Source organism: Siphateles boraxobius, unplaced genomic scaffold, assembly GCF_051911475.1.
Source record: "Siphateles boraxobius isolate OS27281-9 unplaced genomic scaffold, OSU_SipBor_1 9, whole genome shotgun sequence".
NCBI lineage: Eukaryota > Metazoa > Chordata > Actinopteri > Cypriniformes > Leuciscidae > Siphateles > Siphateles boraxobius.
In genome coordinates, this window is record NW_027509219.1 from 28234702 (window position 1) to 28252744 (window position 18043).

At 36.9% G+C, this 18043-nt stretch overlaps 1 protein-coding gene and 1 long non-coding RNA gene across 5 annotated transcripts in view; both read right to left on the bottom strand.

Annotated features, from left to right (window-relative positions):
• Window positions 1-18043, bottom strand: part of fnbp1l (formin binding protein 1-like) — a 54975-nt gene that overhangs the window by 29578 nt on the left and 7354 nt on the right. The gene's annotated exons all lie outside the window — the stretch shown is intronic.
• LOC143732971 (uncharacterized) lies at window positions 15044-15365 on the bottom strand. The gene is made up of 2 exons (XR_013201226.1): window positions 15261-15365; window positions 15044-15101 (listed from the first exon to the last, which is right to left on the bottom strand). It is a non-coding gene; the product is annotated as an uncharacterized LOC143732971 (long non-coding RNA).

Below are 18043 nucleotides of genomic sequence, written 5' to 3' on the forward strand. Positions count from 1 at the left end.
GGGTTTTTTCCAAGTTGGAATCCTGAATTAGAACATTTGAATATAATATAAACAATTATAATAACAGAAATAAACAATATATTACAAGTGATCTTCAAAACATTTAGGGTTGAATTTCCAGCAATAAATATATATGTTGTCATATATACGGTTACGTGATATAAAAATTACTCGTACCATGAGTCATACCACCAACTAATTACAGTACTTTCAGCCTGAATTTTAGGGTGTAACTGGGATTGTTAAATTCATGCCTTTTTAAAAAGCTTTCCATTGTTTTGGCTAATCCATACATTGGCATTCAAATCGTTGATCTCAAGGCACTTCAAAATCCCTGTTGGATGTAGGATAGGGGGGAAGGAGGCTCTAAAATCTCACCACATCCTCCCTACAACCTGCTGTGCTTAATGAAGTGCCCAAGGGCACCACCTCTTCCTCTCTTTCATCCTTTCTCTCTAGCAGCACAAGGGACAGGCCTAATTCAGCCTCCACATGGAAATTCTTTTGATGCTGCCCAAAAAAGGAGAATCAAAGTAAAAAGGCGAAAACTTTACCTTGTATTCAATTGCTAGCAGCGAAACATTTATAGCTGTGGTTAACTGATCCGCAGGTATTGTACTGGGGCGAAAGCTGACTGGCCTGAAAATGACAGTAGACCTGTGGTGGCAGAAATTTGAGTCTGTCTGCTCAACGAAAGGATCACATGAGGAGAAGATGCAAGGGGGAGGTGGAAGAGAAAGACAAAGGGAGACTGGAAGATCACTTTCAGCCTTTACAACTACAAACCTAGATTTTCATCCCAACGGCTTCTGTAAACATCTGTTCAGAACGCTAGAGGATAAGTCCCTCATGCGAACAGTTTTTCTTTTACAGCGCTGGAGAATAACACAAAGCATCATTACTAACTTTTCAGTAGCATTTAAATCAGCGTCAGAATTTAAGGGCAAATATTTGTGCCTTAAAATTAGATCCTCAGGACATTATTTCTAACCTTTAAAAAACACAATGCCCATTAAATGCCTAATTTCATCCAATTTGAATAGTCAATGTGAACAATAATGTCTTACAAAATCAAATCAACATCAAATATAGAAGTAGCTGTAATGCAAAAGCTTAATCAAGCTAAATCAATTTAAAATAAATATAAAAAATAAATAAAAATAATTAATATAAAATAAAATGTCACTTGACAATCTACAGTTTTAAACTAGCTTCCTCAACCCTTTTCCATTCCCAATAAACACTCAGATGCCAATGCCCGGTGGTCTTAGCGGGATACAGCTTCCTTGAACCGATGACATGATCTCAGTGAAGATTCTTTGTCCTTTAAATGTTTGGGAGAACTGGCCAATGAATCATGGGCTTGAGACCGAGTGTGATCAGTCTGACTGCGGAGGAGCCGGAACAGGAAACCATATGGAAAAGGCCTCAGGAGAGGTCGTTACATAAACTATTACTTTATTATCCTACAGTCCAAGTTCCTGTCGGTGGCAATGGTCCATGAAAGCGAGGGAGATTGTGAGAAAGGGAGAAAAAGAGAACACTGTATAGCATATCACAGCGAAGGCTCACAAGAAGCACCCGGAAAGCACATGCAAGTCATACCCAACTCTAAACACCAAAGTTAAACTTGCAATTTAATGTCAAACTAAAACCACAGATAAGTGTGACTCAGCCAAACAGTGCCGTTTACAGAAAAGCAGGAGAGGCACATTACATTAGTAATGTTTCAGTCATCAAAAAGTCTTTTTCCATTCCAGTTTACTTCAATGAACTGGCTCGTAAGACTCAAGACCTTTGCCACTTTCAAAACCCACCCAAGATTTACAACAAAAGAATGAGCAAGAAATAAAAACAAATACTTTCACTGACTGCGTTATGAATGAAAGGGCAACATTCATAAAGTGGAAATGTTTTAGTGAATCATTATTAGGTCACGAGGCATGTTTGTAAAGCTACACATTACTGTGGTCATTAACTTGAGGACCACTGAGGGTGGGAACAAATGTTGTTTTGTGGTGCTAAGGGCACTTGGACAGTTCATGTCCCCAGAAAACTTACTCCAGCAACAAAAGACTGTCTGTAACATCTGATCAACCAGCCATCCGTTGAGTCAGGGGGCAGCCACGTGTCAATTTTACTCATAAAAAGGAAACTCTCAACATAACCTCTAACCAATACGTACAGAACAAACTGGACATCATTGTATGATTATTGAATAAGATCATTTTACAGACCAGATGTGTCAGAGTATAACCAGACCCCATGAAGTGGCTTGATGAGTGCAGTTTTACGCTATTCCTTTTGTAACAGGGAGTTTGAGAAGGGTATATCGAAAGGATTGTCTATTAAAAAAATTCAACGCAAGACAACAATATTTGTGTTCAGCTTTCCCAGGAGAGAAAGAATGTAAATGCATATATCTGTAGTACAGTAGCATATAAATAAAATGAACACGCACAGAACAAAGTCACAAAACTCTTATTTTGATTAAATGTCAAAATTCAGGACTGTAAAGAAAGATCACTAGATCTTAATACAAAAGCAATTCTTATATTAGCAAAAGCATGCTTTAAGGAGATGGTGAATACCGGATTATACATTTTAAAGAGATAGAGGATGTCTCCTGTAAAGCCCATAAATCAGATTTACTCACAGAAAACTAATTATAGTCACTAATCAAATGACATAGCTGACCTAGAGACCATTAAATGCCCGATCCAGCTTTGTGAGGAGCAAGTATGGTAATTCAGAAATAGAACATTCAGCTCCTTCATTACTGCAGTGATGAGTAATTGTTGGCGTACAGGACTGTGGCAACAGAAGGGAAATTGGGGAGGCTATATTTTTCAGACCTAAAACATTTCATTGGCAACAAAAGTAGCCAATAACAGAGCGTGGATGACCTGTACACCATCTGGACCCGAGTCGGTGAGGTCATCGCTGAGGCCAAGCCAGAGTGACATTTCCTGTCTCCCTAAGGAGAACTACAGAGAAGAGCACTGCTCAGACAGATTACATATGCACACAGCTCAATGTAACAACAAGCAAGCATATAAAATGTAAAATATGTTAAATAAACAATAAAAAATTACTCTGTTTGTTGTTTTTTTACTAAAGAAATGCAGCAATTAGGCCACAATTATCACTGCAGTGCCAGTCAACATAACAATAAGCAGTGCTGAAACTAGCTGTCAGTGTGGGAGGTGGAACTTTCGAAAGTCTTTGTGAACGCCTGGGTGAGTCTACGTTAAACCAGCCTAGAGGTCACCACATGCACAAGACATCTCTATGGCACAGGGAGTGTCTTCACTCAATTATAAAGGAACAAACTTAATTGCATAATTTAGTGGTTGCATCATGTTGAATACTATTATTAAACAGTATGCATTCACACACAAACCACTGTTCAGGAATAAACTATAACTTAAGAAAACAACAACAAATGGGGACTCGTTAGAATAACTTCCTGAATAAGTCATTAATAAACATAATAAAATGCATTTTAAGAAATAAATAGTTGTGGGATATTTCAAATGAACTGAAGTATCAATACAAATGAAGTTTCTGTTGTGACAGTACCAGATTTTCCCTATAATTGCTTTTGTCATGGTATACAGTATTGAATCTCATTACAAAAATTATTTTAAACTATTTCAAATAAAAATAAACACTGAAGAATGAAATACAATAAAACAATAATTTTTATATATATAATGTTATCTATAATTTATTTATATATACAAATATATAATTTTTGATATTATATAGTTTTGAAAAAAAAAAATTTCAAACTGATTGAAGTGCAAAAGAATAACTATAGCAAACTATTTTAAAGGATCAGAACATTTTTAAACAATATCTGGTTGACTGAAAAGCAGCAAAGATGCAACATTTTAATTTTAAAATTTAAAATTTTTGCACAATTTTAATTGGGATGATATGGCATCTAGAATTATTCACGGTATTTTGAAGTACCCACGATAACAATACTGTGTAATGTACAGTCCACATATTAATCGAATACCAGCATGTCTTGCTCCAAATGGAGCTCATGAGAAATCTTTAAAAGATGTAAACAGAAACTCACTAAAAAAAAAGTTACAATTCTTAGGCTATCCTATTTTATTTTTTTGGCTTTTCTTAAATGTGGCCAATATTAAACTCCAGTGTGAACAGGTCACAATCCTGAACTGACCCACATGTGCAAACGAACGATAGTTAAAGACAGCTTGCAGCACGCTGTAATACAGAAGTAAACACACAGGTTACTCAAGTCAGCATTTACACGTTCATTTATAAGGTTATGTGCCATGGAAGCCAACCAATTTGCGCACAGGCGATAAGGAAGACGCAGATGAGGAAAAGGAGAAAGAGAATAACTGTTGTTCCACTGACTAACTTCTCTGCCGTCTTCCATATTCATAGAAACTACATGCATGTAAACTGAATGGAGTGACTCACATTAGCGCAGAATTGTGATGAATGTCGATATATAGAGTGAAGTAAGTCACATGAATTCCGATTTGACTGTTCAGCCTGATGTCGCACTGAAAAATATCAGACTTGTATATGATTTAGGACAACACATGGAAGTGGCCCAAATCAGAATCGAAAGATCAGATTCCATGTAGTTTGTGCAGTTCCCACAATTATAAAAAAAAAATCTTATCCGAGTCACATATGAGCAAAAAAAAACAAACAGATTTTTTGGCCCACTTTTGCCCAATTAGTTAATTAAGCTAACTCATTTCTAATAAAAATATAGAGATTTGCAAAAAAACCTGATTTGTAATTACATTTCCTGTTACATAAACAATAGCTTGAGCAAACCATGCAGGGTACAGGAGGGGGCTGGATGATAACAACAGGAGTTGTTACTAATTGTGTACTAATTATGACTTTGTATTCAGTATCCAGCTACCCACCCACTAAAAAAACAGACAAGACACCAACAAGAACATCAAAACAAACATGGCTCAGGTTTCAAAAAACAAACCTGTCTGAGAAGAACCTGTGTCCTTCACATACAGTATATGTATAGCAATAGTTCACTCCCAATTTCACAAACAAAAAATGCCACCATACAGTACTAAATCAAAACTTTAGCCACCAACCTCTCCTGCTGTGTAGACGATACACTCAGGAACTTTTCAAAGTACTGGAAATACACAAGACGAATGAGAAGGAAAAAAAGGGCTATTGTGGAAGGTAAGATTGCCACGCTATGGATTTCAGGGATATTAGGATTTAGTAGCTCTCCTTAATGTAGATTATATCTGCAGTGCATTTTCAAGTATTGGAAACTTGCCTGGAGCTATACAAAAGTCATGCTGACACTGACAGCAACTTAGTAGACAGTTTTTGCAGGAAAACAGAGACTTCTTATCCTACGACAGTCAAACACCATTGTAACCACAGCTTTTAATTCAAGTCACTCCTGGACAATCAATTCCTGGAGTCATTTCTATGGTTGTGCAAAACTACATTCCTATGGTTGTGCTAAACTACATTTCAGTAAGTTTTCTGAAAACTGGTCAATCTTAACCCCTTAACTGTCACCGTCCCGTATACGGGACGCCTAACTTTACTTCAATATATTACTATTAAATCATAATTTAATCATGACAAACTATATATCGTTGGAAAGGTCTAACACTCCTAAATAGATATTTTAGCGCTGTATTTTTATTACAAATTATGTAGGAACAGTAATATATGAATTTATGACAAGAGTGCGCCTCAAAAAATCGACGTCATAACAGGAGTTTCTGACCTTTGTCACAAAAAGTTGACGCACACACTTTTAATAATTGAAACTTTGGTTTTTAATGCTAAAAGTTCATAATAAAACATAATCTAGTATTTGTCAATAAAAAAAGATAAAAAAAATATTTTAAAAAGTAAAGTAAAAAGCCTCTAAAAACTCTAAAAAGTGTAATATATATTATATATATATATATTAATTTTTTCATTATTATTACATCACATATTTTAGTAGTTATCATAAATTAGGTATCATTTGAAAGCTTACGAACTCAGAATTCATCCTGTGAAACCCGTTTTGAAATTGGACGTTGCGTTACCATAGAAACGGTATTTTTGAATTAGGCCCCTCCCCTTTTGGGCATCATCTTTCATAATTTTTTATCAAAACCTTTTCTAATCTTGACAAAACACATATTGTCAGAAAGGTCTGAGTCTCAAGGTTCCATTTTTAGTGACAAAAGTGATATTTGGATAGAAATTTATTAATTTGTTATGGCAGAATGCATACAATTAAATTCAATGGAATGCAATGGCACCCGGTGGCTATTTTTGGTACTACGCCTAAAGAAAATCTCATGAGAACTTCAATTTTTGTGATATCAACTTCAAATTTGGAACACAACTTGGTTAGATATATAGCTTTTATTTTATAGTAATTTTATAGTAAAAAATATTTTGTAAAATATTTATTTTATATAAAAAAAAATATTAATAAAGTATATTTGATTTACTGTAAATTTAAATTTCCATAACTTTTTCATACTTTAATTTTTTGAAGAGTTTTCACTTAAGTAATAATCTGCTGATTGTTTTCTTTAAAACAAGACCAAACTTAGGTCTATATTCCAAAGCATTCTTGAATTACAACCATTTAAGTTTGTATAGTGCATTTTAATGTCCATTATAAAAAGGGGAGGTGACACTTAAGGGGTTAAAGCCCAGTTCTCGCTAAAAATAAGTAAATAAATTGGGGATACATGATATATCGGCCACCATATCGGTATCAGTCGATGTATGTTCATTCTAAATTTCAGCGTTATTGGTCAGATAAGAAAATTTGGCCGATATATAATAGAATTTTTCCTTCAGCTAAAACAGTTAAGATGTGCACTGTTCACCACGATGTTTTAGAATTGCTTGAAATATAATTGGAATCACTTCAAAAAGGAAAGTACAGTTAGGTGTAACATACAGTACAAGTCTGTCATATATGCTACATAAAATTGTGAGAACATTAGATATAATTTTGTGCATGGGACATGGCTTTTAATGGTAATTCTTTTGTTTTTGTAATCAGGCTCTCAAATATTATATAAAAAATTGGATTTAGATTTATCAGTTTTTAGCTTTCAAATATAAAGAATTTTCAGTTACTGTATTGGCCAAAATGAATATCGGTGCATCCCTAAAATAAATCCAGATTTGATTGACATCCTGAAACATCTCCAGTCAATTCCTTAAGAATATGAACTCAATAAATCTAATATCACATTTGAGAATGACAAAAATCATCACCTGTGTTTGTTGTAACTTCTGTGTGTCCAAGGTACACAATATTATATCTTATCAAAGTCATCAAGCAGTAGATAAAATAAAAGGACTTGCTCAAAGGGCCTCCTCACAAGGCAATATAATTTGTGCTCTCTGTGTGTCAGAGCCACATGTTGTTTTGGTTTGTTTCCAAAAGGAAATTGCCAACAAAAAAAACAAGAGTACTTCATGTAATGTACGTCTGTCCGAGCCATAATTTCAGCCAGATGTGTGTGTAAGCACCTGACATGGAATGCAGAGCATTAGTACGTCATCAAGCTGAAGTGATGGAAGTGAATAAGGATGAAATTCCTGTAGGAAACACTCACTCTACAACTAATTTTCTAGATATGCCTGTCAGTCAGATCTCATATTTCTCAACACTTTTGATTCACACTCTTCCTGTAGCTGTCAGCGCCTCACATCCCAGACAGTCTCTTTCATCTCGCTACTTCTGAAGACTTGCTAACATGTGCCCAAAACCACCTACGACCCTTCTAACATGGTCAAATCCCTCTGTACCCCGAGGAGAAACTCTGTTAAGGTCTGGTGTTCAAGATTAAAGGCCTTTAAAGGTATGCCAGTCTGAGGAGACATGTGTGAGTAAAAAGGGAGTTGGTTCACTGCCTTGTAACTTAAGGCTGACACACACTTTTAAGGCCATTACCGCATGTTCTGACACTGATTATCCTTTCCACCGAGGGACACTTCATTTTCTGTCTTGCTACAAAACTGCCCACTGAGCAGTGAACAACAGCAGAATCATCGCTCTAAAGCTAAACAGCTCTAGAGAAAAAACATGGACAATGCGTGATTCTATGCTCACCGTAACAAGCCAGTTGAGACAATGTGATCTTTTGTCCAACACCACTGATTTTGACATTAAGGATGAAATGGAGAAACAAAATTACGTATAACAAATAAATAAATCAAGAAAAGTAATTAAAAAAAAAATGTTGTCCAGATATTTTGGCAAAAACATAATTACATTTCCTATTCAATTCTTTTATTGTAGTACAATTGTTCAGTATTTTATTTTTTATTCATCTTTAAAGGTGATGTGTGCATTCTTCCCATGCTTTCCACGCCAGTTTGCACAGAAAGATAAATATCCAGGAAAAACAGCAATCGTGCCACGAAAACTTTACCTTTTTTTGAGCATCCCAATTAGGGATGGGCATTCGATTAAATTTTCTTAGTCGATCGTCGGGAGAATTAACGATCGACTATCGATTAATCATTAATATTTTTATATTCAAATTCATTATTTATTTTTATATTATATACTTTTTATAAATTAAAAATGCAATGAAAATACAAAAATACAGCGCGTTTTTCCTCGATTGAATCTTTATTACAAGATGATCAACTTGTGGCAGTAAAACTGGACGTTCGGTTAGGCTAAACTTGAAGATATATGCGCTGCGGTGATCGGAAGCAACGGAACCTGCAGCTGCGAGTTGGCGTTCTTAAACAGAGACCCTCGTTTGTTCCAACATAATAAATAATAAAAAAAATCATGTTAAACAATAACTTAACCAAAAACATAATAATACTTGGATCTGACAGGTTTTGTCAAAATGTAACTCAAAACTATCCAAGAACGGAGTCGAGAAAGAGGGTGAGAGAGATTAGCCTACCTACTGTAACAATCAATTCGGCTAGGCTACTTAACAAAGCCTCATAAAAAATAACTAGTAACTCACATACAACTTCTACACCAGTCTACTGATTTTTGTTGAGAAAGATAAGCATGTTGATGACATGATCTGAGGTCAGACGCGACCGCAACCTGACCGTCAAGCCTCGTTTACACTTTCGCCTGGCTCTGCAGCGCGAGTCTCCACAGACTGCGCGCGCACCTCCCCAAACAGACGAGGCGTTTATACTCGACGTGCTCGCCTGTGAAACACCGAATACCGCAATGACGTCATTTTTGAGGCGCTCACCTTCGCGCTCGTGCGGACGCGTCGAGTGTAAACAAGGCTTCAGTCCAGCCGCTGAAAACACCCGCTCTGAGGGGACTGACGTTGCCGGGATGCACAGGTACCTCCGCGCTAACTTGACCAGCCCGGGGAACACGTTCACTTTCCACTCACACTACGCAACGCAGCAGCATTAGTTTAATGATAATCGATAACAAATTAACGTGATCGACGAAATTCTTAATGATCAATAATCGATCGTCGATTAATCATGCCCATCCCTAATCCCAATCAGCTCAGCATAGCAACATGGGCTCTACCAATGCTATGAGACTGGGGTGGGAGAACAATTGTTCTGACCAATGACAGGAGAATATTTGGGAGCAGTAGAAATAGCATTCAAATACATAGGCTATCCATTAATGTTTTATTCATTTTAATGTATGAAATATGGAATTGCTAACAAGTTTGCGACACTTCCTGCCGAATGATATAACTCTAGTACGCATGCATTTCCATGGTTGTAAAGTTTGCAATTGCATGTGGTTTGGAACTGAATGCTCTACATTGAATGTGCTAAAGAAGTGTGTTTGGAGATGGCACTTCACACCCTACATCCCACAGAGATGTGTCAGCCATGGCATGTTACTCATACAAGCTTAACTTAATTCTAAAGGATGCTGTTACAGATCTTCTTAAGTTAGCACCAGGAAATAGAAAAGAGCTCCAAACATCCGCAATCACTTAAACCTCCAGCACGCTGGGTGAGGCAAGAAATGTCTTCCTTCCTTCAATGAAGATGAGGATAAGGACACATAATGGACAACATGGAAAACTTTTCCTGTAATCTTTAATGATTAAGAACACCACTATCGCTTAATCTCCATTTAAAGGTTCGGTGTGTCACTTCTGGGATGTTAGTGCCAAACACTACACTAACACCCACATATCCCACCCACCCCATCTTTCATTGTTCAAATCAAACAGAGCAATATTTTGAAAGAATCACAGTGTTTACATCACTCCGGGATGTTTACTTCCCACGGTCCCTGCATACTATTTCGACACAAACAAAAATTACTTGCATTATATAAAAAAATGGCCAAAGCCTTATTTGATCGGTGAATGACGTAGATGATTGCTGCACTTTTGATAGGGGGCATGCTCGATGCAGAGCCAAATGGGAGGAGCTAGAGCTCTAGCTTCACCTCGCTGGATCTAGTAACCAGAGCTTGAAGCGCTATCAAGCCTGTTAATGTTCGTGCGAGTTCAACCGTGATGGAAGGACATGTTTGTTCTGAAGTGCAAGATGCTGGCATACATAATATTGCCTTATTTTTCTCTAATATTTGTCATGATTATAAATTATTTTCAGCATGGTCAGTATCATTTCTGTGACAAACGGCATTACGTTACGTAAACACTTAAGAACATTGCTCACACTATGTGTGTGTTTCTAAAAACGGTTGAAACTTTGTCTCTATGTATTATTTTCTCTTTATAAGGTTGAATAGTTTCGTTGTTTTCCTCACTTTTTATGCCGCTTTGGATAAAAGCCTCTGCTATATGATTATGTAAATTAGTAGACTTAAAAGGCAATGTGAAAGCTTACTATCTGTGCACCCCTCTTTATTTTTTGTCTACTACATGTGGGTTATTTGTGAATTAATCTAAATCATCTGATTAATTTATGAAATAAATAATAATAATAATCATAAATAATAAACTAGATCCAGCCAGGGGAAGCTCTAGCTCCTCCCATTTGGCTCTGCATGAGAGTACCACTTTGCATGAGCAGAGAGAGAGCCCCGGCCGCGCGATACATGTATGTGAATGTATACACGATACATTCACATGGAGAATTCGAAGATTTGGTTTCCTTATTTACCGCTGGGTGTGAATTGTGCTAAAAACAAAACGTTGCCTTATCTCCGCTGGAAAGCATTCCGCACATTCAGCTGACATAAACCACACTTTCAATAAACAAAAAAACCTATCCAGTGATGAAATGTTTTCTATGTTGACACAAATTTTGTGCGATGTTCTAACTGCCAGGATAATCACACAACGCATGACGTACACGTCCACCAATGACACGTCCACCAATGACACGTCCACCAATGACACGTCCAATTCGCAAACTAATGACTCCTTTGAACCAATTCACTTTAATGAATGGTTAAAACAACAGATCTGTGCAACACTGAACTCACAAGACGTCTGAATCGAGACTGTCCTCACTGTAGCCTGTAGCACAATAACGTCATTGATATCAAATACGTAGTTGACGTTTTAACACGCATGCGCTGTAGTAGGTTTCGATTACGTCATGAAAGTTTAAACACGCAAGGGCGCTATTACATTATCCACAAATTATATTATTTTATAAAATCATTTATATATGTACATATTCCATAATAATGGCTATAGTGGATGAATTTAAACATTCTTGTCTGAATCGGTGTATAACAAATCGGTAACACTTTACAATGAGGTTCCATTTATTAAACTCTAGTTAACTACATTAGTTAAAGCAACACTATGTAACATTTTTTACCTTAAAATAATGTTTCCAAAATCTTATCAGTGGTTCATCAAGTCGTAAGAGGGTGAAAGGCACTTCTGCCATAACCTGACGGGGTCTGTATCGCTTTTATTGGCACTACAGAACTTCGGGGTTCGGGTAGTAACCCGACCACAAAAAGAACTACAAAATTCGACTGCTTTACGTCAAGCGCTACAATAGTCATTATTTCATTTTTCTTCGTTTCTGATGTCGCAATACATCATCCTTTCATGAACTCATGTAACATACTCTACCTTGTCTGTGGACATCGTTCATTCTAAAGCCGGTGCTGGATAAACAGCGAGCGTGTGTGCGACGGTAGACTAAATTATTTACGACAGCGGTAATGGACAATTTCGTTTCCAACCAGTAGGGCGACCGAAGAGGAAAAGTTCCATGGTGTTGCTTTAACATTAACTATTAAAGGGTTACAAACATATCATTTACTCAGAACACCTCTTAAAGTGTGCTTACCCCATTTTTTTAATAAGAGTGGTAAGCAAGATTTAACCTTGAAAATTGTTATTAGCTAGGTGCTAATTTTATTCAATTGTATATGGTAGAAAATTTGACTATTAATTAAAATTACTTTTTAATGCTACTTTTTTTATATTGATATGATTATATACCAAAATAATTATCAGTTTTAGCAAAGAAGGATTTTATCTTAAAAAGCTTTGAAATCCATTGGTAAAATCCCAGCTTTTTTTTAAAGGAGGGCAAGAAAGGATGACTGTGTCTGTCGGCCACCACCGAAGACCAATTTTGACCCCGGAAAAACCCTGATAATGTCAATCTTAAATCAAAATCAAGTGATTCACACAGCCACATCCAGCACCCATTTTAACCTCAACCATGAGTAAAACTCATAGTATTTGAATAGGCTGGATCCCATGAATATGCCTCCTGTCGAAGAACAGGATATAGCAGGCCACATAACCACCAACACCACACAGTCAGACCGCAGTCACCAGGTCGAAGCCAGCGGAATGGATCCGCCAGACTGTGAGGGGCTTCACATGGAAGTCTGGGCTTGTCATGAAATGGTGTTAAACCACCAAATTCGCACTGATGTCTGAAGCAGGACTTTGTTTTTTGCCCCTTGTTGACTCTTTACATTGGATTTGAGGGACAAAAGAGAGGGCAACATTTACCCTACCCCCTTCAACCACACAGTGTTAGCACCTGTCAAATAAACTGTAATTGCCTTGCAGAGAAGCTTTGAAAGGGATATGCATTTCTGTAGTCATGTTTAAACATGTCAGCAATGCATTCCTGTTATTCTGCATTGGACAGTTTCAGCTGCAGGTTGCTTTAGTACTAGCATGCTGCTAGCAAAGCAAGAGCACTCCAGGATATTCAAGCCTCCTGCCCGACTCATTTTAGTCGGTGTCTAAACATAATATGCAAAACATTGAGGTGAATTCAATGTGACCTCCTTTAAACCACGTATCCGACTCAGCAAACGAAAGAATGGAAAATGGCACTTTTCTTACAAAATCAAAAATACTGGCAGCTTGATTCTAATAAGACCTTTGAAACATCACAATTCAACAATAAAAAAAGGTACAATATAGGGCTTAAACCTCAATTAAATTCTTAAAAATAAGGGATGCAAAAATCGTTATTCAGTGATTCGACAGTTGTAGTATTTATGGAACGTAATGTCAATGTAAAAAATAGTTGGATTCAATTTTCAGTTACAGTGCAGGGCTGTAGTGTCATTTGTAAATCATTAGCAGCCATGTTTGAGTGCATCATTGTGATTTAAAAACTTCTGGAGGGTCTTAGAGACAAAGACATTTCACAAAGAGCATGAGTGCTATCATGTGCTAGCCTAAGAATTAAGACCCCCATCCCCCAAACGTCTGTCTGTCTTCCTGTACTGAAATGACCCCGATTACACAGATAAAAGCACACATACCACAGCTAAAAACGCAAACATTCAGCCCTCCAGCTTAATGCAATGGCCTTGTTCCAACACCTAATGAGATGCTTGCTGTCTACTCCCGCATCTTCTAGGCATCCTAGATCCTCCAAGATTTTGCATAAGCGCAGAACTCTGCATCTTTCCACAGAATTGGAATGTCCCTTTGTTAGTGGTCACTGACAAAGTTCTACAATTTTCAAGCAGTATACATTTGTTAATCAAATATTTAAGCTAATTTAATTTGTCACACAAATCACCAACTCATGTGAAGTCTCTGCCTTTAGCTAATAATACCTAAAATAAATTACATGCATACATTATGGATTATTACATTCAATTTTTACTTGAACTAAATGATATTTTTCCAATTTGAATGAACTTTTAGCCTACTCTTGCTACATCTACCATCTTAGATTTGTTTCCTCTAAGCATGTTGTTGTTACAATACATTGTTGAACTGGATTCTACCCAAAAGATAAATGCGATGCAACTTTACAATTTGGCCAAAAGAAGGCATCTCAAAAGCAGTGGTGGGCCGTCAGGGCCAGCAAGGCCTTGTCTGCTGGCCTAAACACTATCAGAATCACTGACTTGCACTTTAATATATTTTTTCCATGAATGAGTATTAAATTATTCCCAATAGTCCATTCTCTTAATCTCACAGCTTTTCTCTTGATTGGGCTGCTTCCAGTATTGTATATTTATTTTAGTGCTTTTATCCAATTATATTTCAGCCATCATGTGTTGCCAGGGTAAAATAAATCTGCCTTGAGGCCTTCAGAATGTACAGTGCGGGCGCCTGTAGCTTAAAATGAATAGAAATTAAACTGTTGCTTTAACCAATCAGATAATCAGTGAGACTTAATCAGCCAATCAGATTTCGCTTTGACCGCACCAGGGCCATCTAGCAGGCGTACAATAACGTCGGCATTTTCACGTCCTTTGATTGGGTGGTCAGAGCGCGTACTATAACTGGTAGTCAGAGGCTGAGCAAGCTTACCGCATCTGTAGCGAACTGCGTAAACTACAATATATTCCTGTAGATTTAATAGTTTTTCAACCCTCAAATGAATGATTCTTTCCCTCCTCGACCCCCAGCAGGTTCAATACTACAGGAAAAACTCCCTTATTCAGCCTTATCCAGCTTAACGCAGAGTCACGGAACTCTATTCGATACAGATAACCTGTACACCAGAGTAAATTAAGTCTTTTTGAGGAAAGAAATTAGGATGGATTTTGTGTAAAACATAATCAGTAGTTTTGGTGAGTATAATGCTTTTTTTGCCCCCGTTTTTTCCGCGGTGAATAGGATTTTATTCTTAATTTTTCTTGTAAATTTATGATCAAATTTTTTTTTCAAACATTCAAACTATTGTAACGTCTGAAATGGACTATTGTAACCCTTGAATAACAAGTCAAGGGAGGCTCCGTTTCTGAACTTATAATTGGAACGCAAGAACCACTGTACACAAACACACCAGCTCAACTCACTCGCTCGTTTCTCTCTACCCGGCCTTTTCCAAACTCACCGCATTAACACAACAACCGCTGGTGCAAAATAAAAACAGCAATTTCACAACAATTATAAAGAGTCTGTGCGCTGCCACACTATTAAAAGTTATTAATTCACTGAAGGCCTAGGTGTGAAATGCACGGCCCGCCACTGCTCAAAAGTAAATCTTTGGTGCCCACCTTTTGCGAGTATGAATGACAGGATGACAGAATGCTATTTAACATGTTAAGCTGCAAAACCACTTTTGAAAAATCCCCAGAAATGGCAAACCCAAACTAAAACAGATACAGTTCATGAACCCTTTGTACTAAAAGCGGAAGTATGATCTCATTTGAAAGCTGACACCTGGCAGTTTATTGTAAATGTAGAATTAATTATTCTCATAATCAAAAAATAGTTATAAATAGCTTCAAAGTTTTGTAAAGTTATTATAAATTTATTTTTATGAAATATCTTCATAAAAATAATATTGAAGTTGGCATTGTATCAATCTATGAATGCACTGCAGCTAAAGCCACATGTCTGACCATGTTATATTTAAAATCTGAAGATGACAAGTCTAAAACTCTGTATTTAGTTGAACGTTTTTCATATGACTTTATTTTGATTAGACTCTAAAATGCAAACGGATGTTTATTGTCATGTTCTAAACATCTATTCAGTCTATTGTTTTGTGTTGCAAACGAGCCCCATTCAGTCTCAGTCTCCCCTGCACACATTCACACCTCTCCGGCCTGGTTATGGCTCTAAATATGTTTTTCTTTTGTCTTCTTTATAATTACTAACGACTGGCAATTCACATTGTTTCAATCCCTAATTTCTTTTTTCAAAGTTCTCACTTCACATTTGAAACTGTATCAAATGTCCTTCTTGAAAAAAGAAACATTTTAGTTAGCATTCCTATTTAGAAAACATAAAAAAAACAGCTAGGTGGCAGGTGCATCTGAGGTCTGTGTAGCATGTTAGCTTAGCACACCATCAATACACGACAATTTAAAACCATGTTTGTTCTCCAAACTTACTTTATAACGCAAGTCGAGTGTTTTAAATAACCTTCTGTGATCTGATTTTGGCTTCAGATAAAAAAATCGGACAGAAAATATATTATTTTATAGTATTCTGCACAATGATAAAGTCTATATCGATTAGCATTACATTATAAATATAATCTATTATTATGAAAATACCTGACATGGCTCGAGAACACAGGCAAATCAAATATCATTGCAATCATGTTTATTGTCTTCAAAACGTCTTTATCTGCATGTTACAGCGATCTCTAGAAGCTTTGTATGTTTCAGGAGCTTCCTGGGATGTCACATGATTATGGCTCTTCTTCATGTGTTCCATATATGGACTGCAGGTGCACACGCGCCATCAGGCTGCCAGTATGGATTGAAAACACAGTACATCAGAGTATCCAGCGCTCGTAATGATTACATCGACCCATTTGGGTATAAATTCAATAAATATTATTCCTGTCTATATAAATCTGAAGTAAACCTATGAGAATCTATCAATATTTCTCCAAATCTGCACATTTTTGAGCTAAAAACCCTGCGAGACGTTGTTTCGTCAAGCGCTGTCATGACGACCTCACATGAGTTTTTTTCTGAATGAGACCGGCTGATGCTCATAATTCATATTAAAGGTATAGACTCATTTTTTGATTACATAACTCCTGAATTAAGACAAACTGTCACTATAAGTTTCTTAGAATACAATAGTGGTCAAATACTGAAACTTGAGTCTGTTATCTTTTTAGTGATGTATAGTTTGTCAAGGTAATAACTTTAAATCTGATAGTAACTTTGAACTATTTAAACAAAACAAAAAAACTTTCAGTGCGCCGGCGCTCTGGCAACGGTTAACAGGTTAACGATGAAAAGCATGTAGATCAAAAACCGGACCAAAAAGATCTATTATGTATAAATTGTCATATTTAACCTGGGAAGCCCAAGATATACATGTTCTCCTAGAGCCTTCTTGTTTACCTTGCATAATCAATCAGGGAAGGGCTTTAACTTCCAGAGTTGCTCATATACCTCATTTTAATGATTAACCTCTCTTATTACTGTGCCGTGTTCTATGTAAAATTCATTCTGTCTCATGCTGTTTGCACTGTCTACTCTGGTATGCACACACTTTATGTAGTCTTGTCTCCTTGAGATAATAGGCACTTCCATTACACCACGTTTGTCCAGACTGTTTAATAGTGTGTGAGTTTAATCCAAGCATAAAACATGGAGCCAAGACTTTCAGTCAGGTGTTTCAGTTGCTACCTGACTTGCATAATTAGATAAAAACAAAAGACACTTGAGCTGTGTATTTCAGCACAGACTCAGCTTAGCATAACTGTGCTGGGAGAGGCATACATTGCATTGGATTACCCTGGAAACTGCTTCTCTTCCATGCAAATCCACAGTTCACTCATTCAACAAGAAACAATCTCAAGCTGTTTTGATACAGCATGGTATCCCGTGAGAATAAACTGTAAAACTGTCCCTACCGTACCAATGCAAGTGAATCAATGTACATTTCCAGGGCATTCTGACCATTCCAAGCAACAGTCTCATGGCTTTAGAAACATTTCAACAGGTCATAAAAACCGCAACGCATGTCATCCAACAAAAGGTGGGAGACGACAAAACGACCAGTCTGGTTCCCTGTGTTTTTTCTCTCTCTTTCTGTAAACAGGCTTGTGTGATTTGTCAGGAGACTAAGGGGCCTATGTGAAAGAAGCTGAAGCTGAAGAATGAACTTTGTTACCCTCAACACACAGTTTCAGGCCAATTTCCATCGAGCTTGCC